This window comes from Erithacus rubecula (genome assembly GCF_903797595.1).
Source record: "Erithacus rubecula genome assembly, chromosome: 12".
Classification (NCBI taxonomy): domain Eukaryota; kingdom Metazoa; phylum Chordata; class Aves; order Passeriformes; family Muscicapidae; genus Erithacus; species Erithacus rubecula.
The window spans coordinates 15,276,798-15,293,570 of NC_136664.1; the positions used below are offsets into that span (position 1 = coordinate 15,276,798).

The 16,773-nt window shown below is 40.0% G+C and overlaps 1 long non-coding RNA gene across 1 annotated transcript in view; it reads right to left on the bottom strand.

Moving 5' to 3' along the window:
* The window catches only part of LOC306806998, a 33,451-nt gene extending 16,813 nt beyond the window's left edge, over positions 1 to 16,638 (bottom strand). Inside the window, exon 1 of the long non-coding RNA XR_013775617.1 lies at positions 16,535 to 16,638. This is a non-coding gene — a long non-coding RNA (uncharacterized lncRNA). The remainder of the gene's footprint in view (positions 1 to 16,534) is intronic.
* Positions 16,639 to 16,773: the final 135 nt, after the last annotated feature.

Sequence of the window (16,773 nt, forward strand, 5' to 3'; positions counted from 1 at the left end):
GCACACACATAACTACATGCTCAAATGGAGTGTACATTTATTTGTTTCTATTTGCAAATATTTGAACTGTGCTTTTTACTACCAGATTTGGCACACAGTGTTTGCTGCTTAAAAACCTCCCCTTAGGCCTGTAAGATTATCCTGGTTGAGGGGAAAAAAATTAAAAATCAAAGAACAGCTGCCCTCAAGCCACATCATGCAATGATTAAATATGAAATACATACAACACTAATAAAAGAAAAGCACAAAAAGTGGATTAACAAGATACTCAACTCCATTCAGTTTAACTGAAAGACAGTGGATCAGGATAGGGGCTGAAAGTCACTGTTACAAGTCACCAAAGGGTTATAATAATGGCCAAGACAAAAAGGCTATATTCTCAGAGCAGCTTGCTCTGAAAGAGAGCATGCTATCGTAGTTTGATGAAGAAACATGAAATATAAAGTGTCAAACAGAAGAAAATGCAATCAGCTCACTGATCCTACACTGAAGAATTAAAGAAGGCAATAGCCTTGAGGAATGAAGGCACCTCTGATCTTTCACACAGCATGGGCTGCCTGTGTTCCCCTTGTCAAACAGTAAATAATCAAAATCAATGGGAGGTATAAGAAGTCTGAAAAACTCAAAGGAAAAATAATTTCCCAGATATACCAACAATAAAAGTCATTCCCGTGTTATATAATTCTAATTATTAGCAAAATAGAAAAACCAGAGACCTGAACTAAATTTTTTATTCTGTATTTCATTGATATCTGTGAGGGTTTGTGGTATTCTGGGGTTCTATTTCCAGCTCAGTACATTCTCCTGACTGATCATTTGGGCAGAACTCATCTGCAGCCCCATGGGGAAACAAGTCCAACAACCCCCAGGAGAGCTCAGCTTGGGCAAAGGTACTGGGGGCACCAGCATCAATCCTAATTCTTTGTGACCAAACACAGCCAGGTTAACTTGAAGGCCAAAACTCTGTCACACATCAAAAGGAAGGATAAATTCTCCTGTGTAAACCAAATGCAACAGGAGAATTTGCTACTGTGATAAGAGAAGCCCCTTTCAGTCCTCTGGATCCCCTTCCTCCCCTCACCTTCTGCCATCTAAATGTACAAGTTTAGGAAGAGGAGGCACAAGATGTGACTACCACAGTGATGCCAGAGATCACAAATATGCCAAAGTCCCAGGCTTTTGAGTAAGACACAAACAGGACATAGCAAAGAGCACCAAGAACACAGGTAGAGATCTCAGTCCAGGTCAAAGGGATTATTTCTCCACCTCACCTCCCTCCATATGGATTTGGAGTAGGAAAAATTAAGCAAATTAATTCCTTGAAAGAAGTATGTCCTTAATATTCATTGTGAGTGAGTAGCTGCTAATTATCTGCCTTCTTCTGCAATGGTAGGGTGCCTCTGTGTGCCATTTTGGTGGGCTGGCTTAGACCATCACACACTGACAAGAAATTCAGGAGTAACTCTGGGCTTTCTGTTCCCTGAAGCCAGCAAAAGCTTAGAGTATTGCTGAGATGATAACAGCTGCCAGTCTCTCAAGGGATAGGCTTTGCTCATGTTGCTCTTGAAATGAATGATGAATAACATTAGCAACAGCTTGACTGATACAGGCTGACAGTTGCTTTTATTTTCTAGAGCAAGGACTGCATCAGATACAGGAAAACATCATGGTTTGAGGCTGTGCTGTGAGCCCCTCACTGTGTCAGGCACAGAGCCTAGAAGTAATGGAATGGAGAAAGTGGCTAATCCAAGAGGTCAAAAAGGGTCTCTCAGGATTTGTGTGGATCCTCAGTAGCTCCCTGACTTTCTCCTCTCCAGGTGCCATTGGAAGATGAGCCACTTGACTTGGGCACACCTGTGTTGTCAGGCCACCATTCACTAATGATCCTGGGATTGCTGCACTGGTCTCTAACTGCATCTGGGCATTGTGGTAAGTGAATAATTTAGAAGGCAGAGCTCCTTAGTAAATCTGTTAAGGTAACTGGACCTAATCCAGGCCACCTAAATTTGGAAGCCACTTCTGCAGTATCTACCCAGAGCACATGGCTCCTGAAATAGCATCTAAGAGGAGTCTGAATACTCTTGGGTATTCTCAAAGTGAGAGACCCTAGATGCTAAATACAGCATTGGTGCTGGGGTCACACAGCCAGCTGGGACAATAGAGCTGTGTCCTTGTGTTTAATACCATCTACATTTCTGACACATCAGCTGGGCCTCTGGGTGATTCCAAAGAGGCTAATTATAACTACCTCTTCCCCTTACTAATGGTGCCACAAAAGAGTAATGACCACACTTGTTCAGCAGATCTGGCCTCTGGGGAATGGGACATTCAGTGACTCAGCAGCTCCTGTGTGTGCTCAGAACCTCCAGCAGGCAAGGACTGAGATCCCTGCACTGTGAGCCACTTCATGAGCCTCCAGTGCTTCCAGGGACAGGCAGGCACAATAATCTACCTTCCCAGAACATGGGATCCCAATCTAGATCACACCCACTTGCCCCCTGCAATTTACAGCATTTGTTTCAAAAAACGTATTTCCTGTTTGTGCAGGAATAAAAGCAAACAAACCCCTGATGTTTCAAACCACTCAAAAAAGCCTGTAGACAATCTTTTCAAAAGACCAGCATCACTATGCAGTTTGTAATTGTCTTGTCACATACTGTACACTGACTTTCATGACTTTTCCCACAGTATTTCAGAGGTTGTTATAAATGCCAACACAGAAGGGAAGTGGGTGTTTCACCTCTGACTAATGGCAGCATTTACTAGCCTGAAGATCTCTTCCTATATCCATCTAATAAACTGGTTTGTCAGTAGATAATACGAAATTCCATCTGACACACTTGAAAACTAAGTGCCAGACTCAGAGTACATTTCCATTTCAGTACACAAGATTTTATCCATGGAGCTCCTATTAGCTTCAGTTACAGCACCCATGCTGCTCCCTCCACATATCAAAGGAGGAGCACACCCCCAGGTCAACACAGCCAAGACTAGTACAAGCCCCTGAGTAGAATAACTTTTAAGACAATCTTAGGATTTTTCTGCCTGATTTTTCTTGCAAACACAATAGACATGGAAACTACCAAAGCTGGACATACCAGAGGTGGGTGGAATCTAATTTTGCTCATCCTCTCCAAATGCCTCCGAGGTTTGTAAATATTCACTGTGGTGCCAAGGTTTTGAGAAAGAAGTTCTACAGCAAATTTGAATGACTAATGATCCAAGACATTTTAACACATTATTTCTCTATTTTCAACATAAATAGTGTGTAAAGGGTGTTTAAAACCTTAATGAATCGAGCTATATGAGTAAATAATGTTAATCATTTTAATTGCCCAGTAGCCTGAAATTAGATTTAACAGTCTGATAATGTATAACTTTAAAGGAATACAACCCTGCTCTATAAAAAATCCCTTCCAAGCCAATTCTAATAATTTCTATTTATCTTTTATGACATTAACTGTCCTAGCAGTCTGCCGACAGACAGCCTCACGCTCACGCCTTTAGTTTAAATGCGGCGCAGTATAGTTTTTCATTATCATTAACGTGCTCCTGGTGGGCAGAGTGCAATGCAGTGGCACTGGTCACACTTCATTGCTTTATCTCATATGACAAAGAGAGATGATGTGCTTCAGCCCGGGCCAGAAGATGAAAGGGAAAGGTGGCCATGGCAAACTCCCCCTGCTGCCGGGGAGCCGCGGCCGCGCTGCGCCGTGTGACTCGCGAACGGCGCGAAGGGCCAGACAAATAGATTTTCCTCTATATTTATAACCAGCATCATTCTTCCTTTCAGGCCTTTCAGTGCAGGTAGCTGTTTTATATGAAATGAACAATCTTTATAGACGTACCAGAGCCATAACAAGGCTGATTTTCAGCGAGGCTGAGGTATATAACTCTTACAGAATTGTCAGGCTTCTTGCTCAACAAATCAAGCCTAACTTATGATGTTTGCAGTGTAATTTTTATTCCTGTTTGACTAGCCAACTACCCAGTGGTAATAGGATGTTAGAAAAGGGCAGTAGCAATGTTTGTACATGCCATGATTGATAGGCAAACTCTGCATTTTTCATTTATATCTCCTGATTCCAAATCAGTTAAGTTTAGGAAAAATGAAACAAAGTGGCAAGAAAAATGCTTGCAGATTGCAGCCCAGCACTCTCGTAGATCTGAGTTCAGCCCACATCTGCTAGGATTGTCTGGAAACATTAAGATATCTAAATGAAAATCAATACTATATGTGCCAGCATTTACTACCAAGAACAAGTATCAAGAGACCTCAGCTAATCAGGCTTTCAAGCTTGTACTTGAGCCATAGCCTGAACCCCAGGGGTGTCCTAATTGGCCCAGACTAATCATAGAAGAGTTAAATTTATAACCAGCAAAGACATCTTGTTTTTCTTACAAGTCATCATTTTGAAAGGGAAAGCCTCACCTGTGTGGTAGAGACGTGGGGTGAGAGGCACCGGTCATGCAAGAGCTGCTGCTCACCTGTCAGAGGTAAGGGAAAGACTAATTTACTGTCCCCCATAAAACCAGTCAGGCACATTTAAGCTTTTGGTGGGTATATAGTGCTATCAAACCTTTCACATGAACTGCATATTTTCTCAACTTAAAATCTCTGCACCTAACACTCCTGCACTGGGAGATAGAAAGTTTGTATTTTAGAGGTAAAAGACCCTCCATGCGCTGTGATCTCCTAACCTAATTTTTTTTGAGCCAGCTAAATAAATATATTGCCAAATCAAACACTGTTGGTGGAATTTTCTTTTTCTTCTGCAGTGACTGCAGATGTGCACAGAAGCCAACACACAGCAGTTCAGTTCGTAAGGTACAAAGACAAACACATTATTTTTTTATACTTTAAAAAAATGCTTATTGTAAAATAAAAGTGTGCACAATGTCTTTTGGAAAACTGTTAAATTGTACTGTTAAAAATTATACTGCATCAGGGGATCGGGTTCCTAATATTTGTATTTGGGATGCCAAATGAGAGCAGATTTTATCCTATTTTCAACAAATTAAACACAAATATGTAAAATGTTTATAAAACTCAGTCCTCTATTTTGGGCTTATTTTGAGCAACTTAATAATTCTGCATAGATTTCTTTAAACAGAACAAAATAAAATGATGAATTGAGCCTGGAAATGCAAAAACTAATGTTTTTCAGCTTTCTTCAAAAGCATATGTAAACATCCCTGGAGATCCACATCCACCAGAAGTTTAATAACATTATTTAGATTCTTTGTGTCCCATATGTTAGATGTATTTTTAATGCCTACCTCTTAAACCAAAACAAAAAGTTGTCAGCTATCGTATTCCTCCTCACCACGGTTAATGGTTTCCTAGGCAGTGCATTCATGGAGACACCCTGGCACGGTGTGATCAATGAAAGCTTGTTTCTCTCATGGCATGATGCTTCTCTTGGATTCTCATCTCCCACTAGGGCCTGCTGTGAAATTTTGTCAGTTCTTTTAGCTCCAAGGAGCTCTCCTGTCCCCCTTGTTGTAAGCTACTGCCTTATCTTCCTGAATCAGTCCTGCTGTCTTGGCTGCTTCACCTCCCCCTTCTTTGGGACAGCAAGGCTATCTTCATCTTCCCCTCAACCCTGATAACTCACTGCTCTCACCCTGTGCAGCACACAACAGGTAATGAGCAAAATAAGGCAGATAGGGAATCTCAGCCCAACCCAAAAAGGCAAGCACAGGTCTCTCCTGAGCAATTCTGTTCCCTCACTCTGTATTTCCATGCCAGTCTACAGGAAGGTACCAAAAAGCATTCCTAACACAAAATAAGGTTCAATTACACCATCTGCTTTGCTGTACTACTTACCCCCTCAAAAATAATTTAAATGTTAAACAAAAATACTTATTACTTCTTTGTATCTTCAGAACACTTTTGGTACAAACTTGATTTCACTTTACCCAAAACAAGACTTGAGTCTCCTCATGTTTCAAACACTTAAGAAAAAAGCAATTACTTACACCAACAGAATTTTCCTCTTATACAAAACCACAGCTCTTACAACTCCACTTTCTGGCTCTGGCTGATACTGTTTAATAAATCTTTTTGGAGTGGTTTAGGAGTCTATCATTTCCAATTCTCCTCTCTGCTTCTCCACCACCAGTTGTCACACATGTGACAAAACAAAAAATTTGTTCTGCTGCAGCTCCACCTCATGACAAATGGAGGATTTTGATTTTTAAATTAATATGTGTGAACTAAGAACAAATAATTCAAGTACAGTACCATTTATGAGCACCATCCACCCTGGCAGTGGCCAATGCTCCCAGGGAGATGCTGAAGGGAAGGATGCAGGAGGAGCCTGGACCTTTGTCTGCAGGTGAGCTGGGGAAGGGTCCTGCAGCAGGTGGCTGAGCTGCAGAAGGTGCTGAGGAGGAATCAGCTCATTCCAACCACAGCCTGCAGTGGATGAGCCAATAATGCAGGAGAATGGAAGCTTCCAACAGCAAGGACCTGCAGGAGGAAGAGACTTCCCCAAAGCCAGAGGTGCCCTTGCAGAACTGCTTCACTGCTCTGCAGACTGAAGACCTGTCACAGCAGGAACAATACTGGAGATGAGTAAGGCAATCCTTTTTATTTTATTTTTTTAAATTTTATGTGGATGGCTTTTATTTTTGCTATCTATTGAATGCTGCTGCAAACTCCTGTGCTATCAGTGGTTTTATTCCAGGTGTGAAGAAAGATATTTCACCACCAGGAATCCACTATAAAAAAAAAAATCTTACCTCCAGCTAACTTCAGCTAAAATCCTAGTCCAAACAAATCCAACACTGAAAAATCAAACTGATTTCAGTGGAATCAGGATTTTGTTCCAGGTTTTTTCTGGTATTACTCTGGTTTGACCCCTCATATAAAAGTTAGGTGTAAAGAACCAGTCTTGTACACATGAACTGAGCAGAAACTCTACACTACTACCAGTGGGGTTCTGTTTCACCCACAGACACAAAAATAAACCAAAAAAAACCAAACCAAACCAAACCAAAAAAAAAAAAAAAAAAAAAAAAAAAAAAAAAAAAAAAAAGAATTTAGATATTTGGATTTAAAAAAATAAGACAAATACCTCTAGATATTTACAGCATTACAATAAAGTAAAAAGTCAATTAATATCTCTGCTGCTGAAGGGTGTTTCCCCCCTTTCTCCAGTTGTGCAGCTTTGTTGAGCTGACTGTCAGAGCTGACAAGAACAGTTTGATGCATGAGGAGCAGACAGGATTGCCCCAAGGCACGAGGACCACTCCCTCTGCAGCAGCCTCTGTAACTCCACAGAGGGCAAACCAGCCCCAGCAGATGGAGGCTCAGTGGTGACAGAGGAGCCCTGCACCAATCCTGCTGCAAGGAGTCTTCTGCACTAGGGAAAGGTGTGCAAGCCCTCTGCAGAGCTGAGAGCAGGGCCCAAGTCACCTCAAACTCTCATTGAAAAGATGATTGATTCTGCTCTATTTTGCTTCTTCCAGCAAAACATTGCAGGATGTTTTCTCTGCTGCTTGCCTCCAAATTTGCTGGGTTTGTTTGCCAAGTCCTGGGGTTGTCAAACGAACATGAACTCCCCCTGATGGTGCACACCTATTTTCCTTGTGCTGCAAATCCTCCTTTTCACTAGCAGTGCACATTACAAACACACGGATAATTCTACTCATTTTCATGTGATACTGAATGAAACGACTTAAAGCTTATGCCAAATTAACAATCTTTTCTTGGCAATTTCACACCAGGATTCTATGCCAACTTCTGTTTAACAAGCAATGTTATTAACAGAGAAAATAAGTTTTTTTGTTTCTGCTTTGGTTTGCCTACTTGAATCTTCTGGTGTAGCGAATTTTCCCGTGCATGTGCATATCCAAAAACCTAACAAGGGCAAACAGCTCTATTATTTCCACAAAAAATTGCTACTGCACAGCATTTCTAGAAAGTCTAGAGTTTTGGGGGTTATTCTAAATATATTAAAATCAGTATTCTAAACAGAGTTTCAAGGCACAAGCTTCAGAGTCCTCTCTAGACTGCACTATCACACCCTCCAAGAGCTGGCTTTTCTGCGAGGATCTCGCCTCTCAGGAAGGAGAGATGAATCAGAAATGAGATTTAACCAGCCAACAGATTACTCCCCTGGCACGGGGAACACAGTGCTGCTAGCGTGCCAGCTCTCCTCCTGCCACCCACCATCTCAGCATATGGGGTGTGTCAGGAGTAAAAAGGCAGCAGAACAGCTCTGTGCTGTATTTCTTCCCCCCTGCCCCTCCAGCTCAGCAAAGTCTTTGGAGCTACTGGCAGCTCCTAGAGCTCCCTACCAGCAGAGCAGGGAGTGCAAGGTCAGGCAGGAACACAGGGAGGGAATGACTCCCTCTTCTCCCTGGGCTGAGCATCAGTGCTGATTCAAACAATCCTCATGAGCTCTAGAGAGTATTTTTTATCATGTGCAACCAAAAACTAAATTTTAAGAAATGTTTACACCGCTCGTGGAGGAGTGTGCCACCAAATCACGAGTGATCTGACACCTTCTGCTTGCCCATTTCTTTCTTCAGCTTTACTTCCAGTGCTGTTAAACTGAGTTAAACTTTTTTACACATTCATCTCTTTTTGTTACTATTTTTACTAAAGTGGAATCTTTAAATAATCTGTGTGTGTTTAGGAGTTTCCCAAGTTGATCAGATGGGCTGTTCCTCTGAAATTAAATGATTTGGGCATTAACACTTGTCACTTCTCTCTGTGTGTATCTAAGATGTCTTCCAGAGTCCCTCTCTACACTTTGTACAATGCACAGGTTTTTGGAGGCTCCACAGCTGAGCTAAAGCTGATTCATATCAGTGACCAGACTCTTCCAACAGCCCAGACTTCAACTTGCATTTAGAGCAGGTAGAGTTCATGTCATCTCTCAGTAAAGGCACTTCTACTGCTCCTCTGCTTGTATTCAATGTCTTTTGGGCATAGAAAAGATTCTTTATGGCCTACTAATATATTCAGTAATGAAGGCATAGTATATCTGAAAGATTGCCAAACTTCAATTAAACACAGTCCTAAAAGATGAAATAATACAGATTTCAGCAAACAATAGCAGAATATACCTCCTATTTTATGATTATTTTCAGCTCATATTGTCCTGCAAAGGAGGGCCATCTACTCAGGCCATGGAAAAAGGGGCTCTCAGGAAACTCTCAATAAAAGTTTAATCTCACTGAATTTCTGAAGACAAAGAAGACTTTTGTCTTTCACAACTCCTGGAGGCTGAGATGCATTATTAAAGAACAGATACTGAAGTACCTGGCTGATTCTGCAAAAAGGACATGATACGACATAAAAATGATAGCGTCAATTTAATATAATCATTAGGTTCCAGAGTTAACAATTCATTAATTAATTTTAAACTAGGTAAGTCTGTATCTTTCACCTTGATGACCTCAGAGTAATCTGAATCTGAATCATTTCTATACTAAAAGTCTAAAAGTACAGGGGAAAAAAAAACAAAACCAAACCACATACCTAGATATTTTTAATAGAAATTATGATTCTACAGAAGTTGATAGTATATAAAAATTTTAGTTCCCTAACTGCAGCCTCAAGAGCTGACTTCTGGGGGAAAGTAAGTACTTGCACTTTTTCTTTCCTTTAAGGATTTTAGTAAGGAGTGCAAATAGTGCTCTTTGTAAAAATCTAGAAAATTAATAGTGGCTATCAGAATAATTCTGTATGTGACAGTAAATTAAAAAGAACTGAATGTCAAACTGTGACTTTAGAGTGACAACTTTCCTGACATAATATAAATTTCCTACATGTTCATGTAACACTTGCACAAATATGCTACAACTACTTTAATAAAGTGAATTTACTACAGATACTCTGCCATGTGTTCTTACTCTATGTCACAGAATTTTCCTGAATCTAAATATTATTTTGAGATTTTGTCTCTACTTCTCATACTTTCTTATAAATTATTTTTTTCCTCATTCTTTACCTTAGAAATCAGTTCTTTGTCATTAGCTGAGCAAAGGCCCCACACCAAAAACTCAATTTTTTCAAAGCAACCCTTAGGCAGCTGAACTTTGCAAGTATCCAGTATTTCTTAAAATCAAATTCTTTCTTCTCCAGGCAATGCTTATGTGATGTTACACCAATTTAATTTGCACAGTCTAATCATACTGATTTAGCTACCTATATATCAAACTGAAGTGCAGCCACACCACTCTGCAGTGCCAACAGAAGGCATTTCTGCTGTTAATCACTGCACACAGTCCTGGCTGGAAATACCCACTCAGTGCCAGCCCAGGGTGCAGCATTCCACTCCCCAGCCCTGTTTCTGCTCAAGCAGGTTGATCACACATTTCCTCTCCTCTTGTGGGTATCTGATGTGCTCCATGGTTATCAGGTTCAGCAGTGGCATCACCTGCAGAAACGTTTCTTTGCAGACAGCAGATAAAACAAGTGACATTAAGTGATTCTTCTGTTTTGCCTTGCTACCAACTCCAAAACCACTCCCCTGCTTCATTTAATAGCTCCAGACCTTGAAGAATCAACCATAAAGCATAAAGGGAAAGGTCTTTTTATGGCTCTTACAAATCCATGAAACCTGCACAAACTTCAACTCAAATATTAAAGAAAAACTTCCTACCCCTGAGCATCTTCAGAAGATCTACAAAGAGGTGAAGTAGGGGTGCTTAACAGCAGTTTTTTAGTGGGAAAAAGAAACCATAAGGAATGTGAATCAGAATAATGGAGTTACTTCAGTTCCAGGGAAGGTTATTCACAGCCACCCAAACTGTCCTTTAAGAGAAACTCTAATGTTTTATCTCTTTGCAGAGAAGGTAGAATATTCTGGGCTTAAATGCCTGCAGACAGTTAAATTCTGTATTACAGGAGGAAAAAAAAAGAAAAACAATAAAGACAAATAGCTTTGACCCCTTCAAAATATTTTCTGCACTTCTCATATTACAATTGGCATCAAACACAAAATTACTAAGGCTTTTCATCACTTTTTTTTTTTTTTTTCATTAAAAATGTCCTTGGCTGCATTGAGTTTAAAATATCACAATGCTGAAACTAACCAAAAATTTCTTAGTAATAGCAGCCTGAATGACAGAGTATTAGCACCTTTATCAAACGGGAAATTAACACAACACCGGATTGCACACAGTTTTTAAAACAAATTTGACTAAGGAATCACTGTTCATTAAGCCAGTACCACAGAAGTGTCTCCACAATTTTAAATGTAATTAAAAAGTTGACAGGACATACATTTGAAGTATCCACAACTGGAACTCACTTTGATTTCTGTGTTTTTCTGATGATGTTTGTGGGGTTTGTATGCTCTGGTAAAAAAAAAAAAAAAAAACCAAAAAACTCTAATGCCATTAGTCACTGGATGTTTTAGTATCACATTCACTAGGTTCATAATCTTCTTATTTTGCCTTTGCACATCATCACAAGCATTTTTCAGTAGCTTGATAACAGTCATAAAGTCAACCCTCTCAAGCAGCACAGCCCCTCAAAGGATGGTGGTCCTGATGTATTTATAACATGCAGCTGTGCCACAAAGATCCTCTGCAGCACACGGGGATTTTCTTCCATTGAAACTGTCCCCCAGAAACACTTCAAGAGGCTTTAAAGGAACCTTCCACATTTCCTTTTGGAAAGGGGGAGGGAAGAGAAAATTTCCACATTGTGGCTTCAGTCAGGCAGAGGACATGACTTGTGCAATCCTAATAAATCAGAGCATTCCCGTGTGGCAGAAGCAACAGGGGAATAGTGTAAGAGCAGTGCTGCATGTTGACCTAAGCAAGAGCTTATCGAGAAATGATGTCCTCTTAAACAGACTCCTGTAGAGATCCTCTGCATTTCCTCTGACAAATTGTGAGTGCTCTGACTGGAACATTCCTAACAAAATAGGGCTGATTTAGCAATGTACAAACTGCCCATTATCCTACTGCATAAAAAGGCCATTTAAAGCAAAGCCTTAGGACACTGCCCCACTGGAAACAGTGCATCTGAAAAATTATCCCCATATTGTGCCACCAAAGCTGTTAACTACTCCAGGGAATACACCTCATTTACAATACAGACAAATGTTAACTTTAATGAGTTTTAAAACTGCCATTTTTCTTGTTTGACTTTGATAACACTCAAAATCTTAAGCAAATACTTGGCTATTTTTTCACCTGGAATACCATCTCACTGATATTGCCACAACATTTGTTTTCAGCTGCCCTTGTCTTTCCCCCACTCAAGCCATAATGCTGTGCAAAAGTACAATTAAAAAGTACATCCACTCCAAAACAATTCTGGAAAGATTAAACAATCTATTTCAACAAACTGTTCCTGTCTAAAAACTTTGCATGCCAAGATTACTACTTGTCATTATCTTCCCAAGAGATGGAGCACCTTTTTTAAAAGTATCTCTAATGAGATCTACAAATCTATGTGCAAGACAGCTTACTTTATTGTGTTTATAATGATAAAAAATATTTTTAAAAGGTTATGGCTCTTGGGACTGATAAAAACACAATGGGGGTAAGGTCATTCGGAAATGCTAATAAAAGTTTTCATAAAATATGATGACTCTCAAGAAGTAATGTTGGCCATGAAAAATAACTATGAAAGTCTATTTCCTGTGATGGTAAACACCCAATTTTTCTAGAGCCGGTGACTCTCCAAATCCTTTATTTGTTCTGTTGGTGCACAGTTGTAGCTGTTGGATTACCCCACATGTTCTATCAGCTGGTAAAGTGTCTGTGCTCGAACTTCCCCCTCTCTTACAAGTTTCAAGGAAAGAGAAGAACACACACCTGCTGTGGCCTTTAAATCATCTTAAGCTCCTGATCTCTCTGCCAGTGACATCCACCAAAGCCTTATCCTAACCACACAAGAGGAAAATCTGTACAAACCCTTTTTTTTCCCCATGGCATAATTTTCACAACAAGAAATTTTAAGTACAGCAAGAGCAGGTGATGTCCTTATCTTCCATTCCTTTAAGCCGGTGTTCCTTTGCTCCTGACCTGAAAGGAACTGCAAGGAACTGCAAGGAACTGCCTTTTTCCAAGCAGAATTTCTTAAATGAGTCGGATAACCTTAACAAAATAAATATCAAACAATGGATTTTCATGCACAGGCAAAGTACTTGGGAGAAAGCCAATGTTCTCTCTACCAAATTTTCCCCACCTGTGACCAGTCTTTAAAAACAATTTAAAAGCAATTTTGTATACAGTTAATGAAGACTATCAACACCTATGAAAATATTCAATACAGACACGTGTTCTTGATTGTAGGCAGATCTTTGCCTCAAAAATTTAGGATTTTAAATTAATTTGATTTTTATCATAGTAAAAATAATGAAATAAATGGATAAATATAAAACATTTAGAGCATTAGGAACTGACAAGATGAGAGATTCTCAAAGTTGAAAATGCTCCGTGCTCAAATGCATGAGTTTAAAATAAAACAGTGAACACTGCATTGGTTTAAAACTCACAAAACTGATATTCAAAACCAACTGAAGTTATACAAATAATTATAATATTTTGGTTTTGTAATTTTATATACATATTGTATATATTTACCTTTATTCCATGAAAAATAGCATAAGCCTGTTTTGAAGAGAACAGACCTAAGATTAGCTAGGCAAACAAAAATGTTTTATTTCCTTCTAAAGAATCAGCAGAAATTAATCCAGAAAATAATGATATAGATATGTATTGAGGTTAATCAACCACAGACACAGAAGTGAAGAAATGCTGTTTATGGTGTATATGCAGCTTCTAGGTTTTGGCACATCTTTTTAGAAATAAAGGACAAAAAAAGTAAGCCATATAAAATTTTAAACTTTTCATTAATCTCAAATTTATCACTAGTCAGTAGATAGCAATTGCTTGACTTATTCCAGTAAGAGAGTCATTTACATGGTCTGCATGCTGTTCCATAAATCCAGGTTTGATTCCCATACTCAGGTGCTCTACCTATGTTTCTGCACAGAGACCAAGTAACTACTAAAGATATTCATGGAAAAAGTCTGTAGAAATTGCACTGGGGGAAGGATTGTTTTTTCCTGTATTATATTATTTTATTTTTCAAGAGGCAGAAGAGGCAAGGTGAGGATCTTTATTTACTATGTGTCAGCTTTGCCTCAAGCTGCTCTGGGGTTTACTAAAGAGATTGTGATGGTGAAGGACACCAAAGGAAAATGAAAAGGGCAGTAGAAGCAAGGGATTGGGAGAGAAAAAGCAGATAAGGCTTTTTTGATAAAGGCTCATTGCGACAGAGATCTCTGTAAGAAATCTAGATGCCAGATTTCACAGGCAGAAATAGTACAATCAGTAGAGAGATACAGAGTTGAGTTAAACCCATTCCAGGTTCCTCCTGGTTTACCAGTGAGGAAGAAATCCTCAAATACAAAGTTTTGCTGCCCTTCCCAAGCCATCACACTATGCAGCACCTCAGATATGTCAATTGTTTGACAATCAAAGCTGGAGCATTGTACTGGCAAACTTTGAGAGCACCAAACCATTACCAAACTCCAATACAGAGGCAGCATCTGTGTTTTACACCACGATCAATAAACACCTCCAGCCACGTTCTGACAGTCAGGGCATGGACCTGAGGGAGTGCCCTGTCCTGCTTTGCTGCCTGCTCACCTTTAAGGAGAGGCAGCCCTGAGTAATCCCTGCACATCTCAGATCCCTGTGGATCTCATTTTTGCAAGCCTGTCTCTCTCAGCCAGCATGAAGAAAGAGCTGCTGTGAACCATATTTCCGACTCCCCCTCCTCTTGTAGACCGTTCACACACACCCCAAGGGTCACTTTCAAATAGTCTTTGCTCTTGGAGACTGTAAAAACAAAAAAGATGAACCCAAAAGCAATTCAAAGTAAACATTGGAAAGGCTACTCCCTCTTGTTCCTACAGGCTCTGCAGTAGCTGGCTAAACCTTTCTCTTTTCTGAGTTCAAGGCTTTGCACAGCATTTCATAATCTTTTCAAAATGACAAGACAGTACCTAAAGCAGCAGCAGAGCAAATCCACAGCCACTGTTCCACCCAAGTGTTTTGGGAGCACATCTTCACTAGTCTGTGATCAGGTGCAACTTGAAGTCACATCAGCTCAAAGCTGCACAAAGTTGCCAACAATCCAGAGATGCTGATGGTGCCACTCCCAGACGTGTGTCACCTCCTCTAATCACAGGGCAGGAGCCAGAGAGAGATAAAACAGAGAGAGCTCCTGTAGCAGAGGCAGAGTGGAGCCCCTGAGCCCCACAGGGCACATCACACTGGGTCCAACCCGCGAGCTGCTCCGTGCTCCTCTAACCCTCTCTCATCTCCAGAGTCTCATCAGGCCTATCTGTATGTCTCCTGGGATAATCTGTAAACACTCAGTGTCACCTCAGCCTCTGACAAAACCCACCAGGCCATAAATAAGAGAGAGAGATCCTCAGCATAGGTGTTCATGCCATGGCAAACATGGGATGACTGGACAGCCACAGCAGGCTTTTGGTCTGGAACACACACTGGGGCTTTGAAACTGCCCTCAGAGCACAGCTTTGTTTTGCATACTTTGTTTTTCAAATAGAAGCATGTAATATTTTGGTATTAAAAAGGAGTTTTATGCTCTGTAACATAACACTGAGACACAGAAAGGAACTAGAGATTACTGACTGTTAGCCTGAAGATTTATAAAATTCAGAAATAAAAACTTCATGAAATAGAGTTACTTTTATATGCTTGGAGTCATTAATAAATTACCAGGATTTACTGGTTGAAATAGATCTCTGTAAGTGTCTGCTATCTTGTTTCATCCAATACTCACTAGTAAAAGCTGACTAAAAATGTTACATACTAGTTTTGCTGGGATGAGAGAACAGCTGTTTGATGTTCTGGTTTATAAAAGAGGCCAAGAGAGAGTGTATTTGTTGTGGAATTAATTGGTCCAAATTAAGCACATACTGTTTTTCCAACTTATGGTAGGAATCTATGTGATTTAATAAATATGATAAATGGCTTGTGAGAATAACAAAGGATGATTCTGGGCCACCCCTGTAGTGCACAGACTGTCAGCAGAGTTTGGATAACTATCATTTCAGCCAAGAAAGAAAGGGGAGAATCTGGCAGAGAAAAAATTTGAAATTTTATCTCAGCTGAAAAGAAAATCAGCCGAAACCATTCTGCAAAATTCTTTCCTCTAAAACAGCAACCTGAACCAAAGGCAGCATCTTTACCTCTTGAATGAAAAACAAAACAATCAGCTGTCCAAGAACAACACATTTTAACTTGTTATATTTAAATTGGTAATGAGGAAGGTGTTTTGTCTGAATTTCCATTTCTTTCAGGGCCTAATTATGAAAGACAGAAAAAAAAATGTGCTATGCACTCTCTTTCACATCTCATTACATTTATTCAGCTTTATTACTAATTCTTTGTTAATATAATTTTCACCCTGGGAACTACATTTTTTGTCTAGTTACCCTGATACATGAAACCCTTAAAGCAGGAAGTCCTTGATCACCACATCATATTTCTCATGGTATTTTAAAATGACACTCACCATATTGTTAGAAGTAGGTTCTATCAGCAGGCTGCTCTCTCAGGAGGTGTTCTTTCTCATTCTCTCAGGTGCCTTAAAGAAGTTTTATCTAGCATGGTGGCCTAGAGAGATGGGGAACAGGAGGAGGATTGAAATGCTCACCCAGGTGTGCCATGCACCCCTCCCCACCCAGGTTCTGCTGGAGCACACTGTGCGTGGTGTGGCAAATTAGGAAAACTTTAACCCCCAGCCTGTTAATC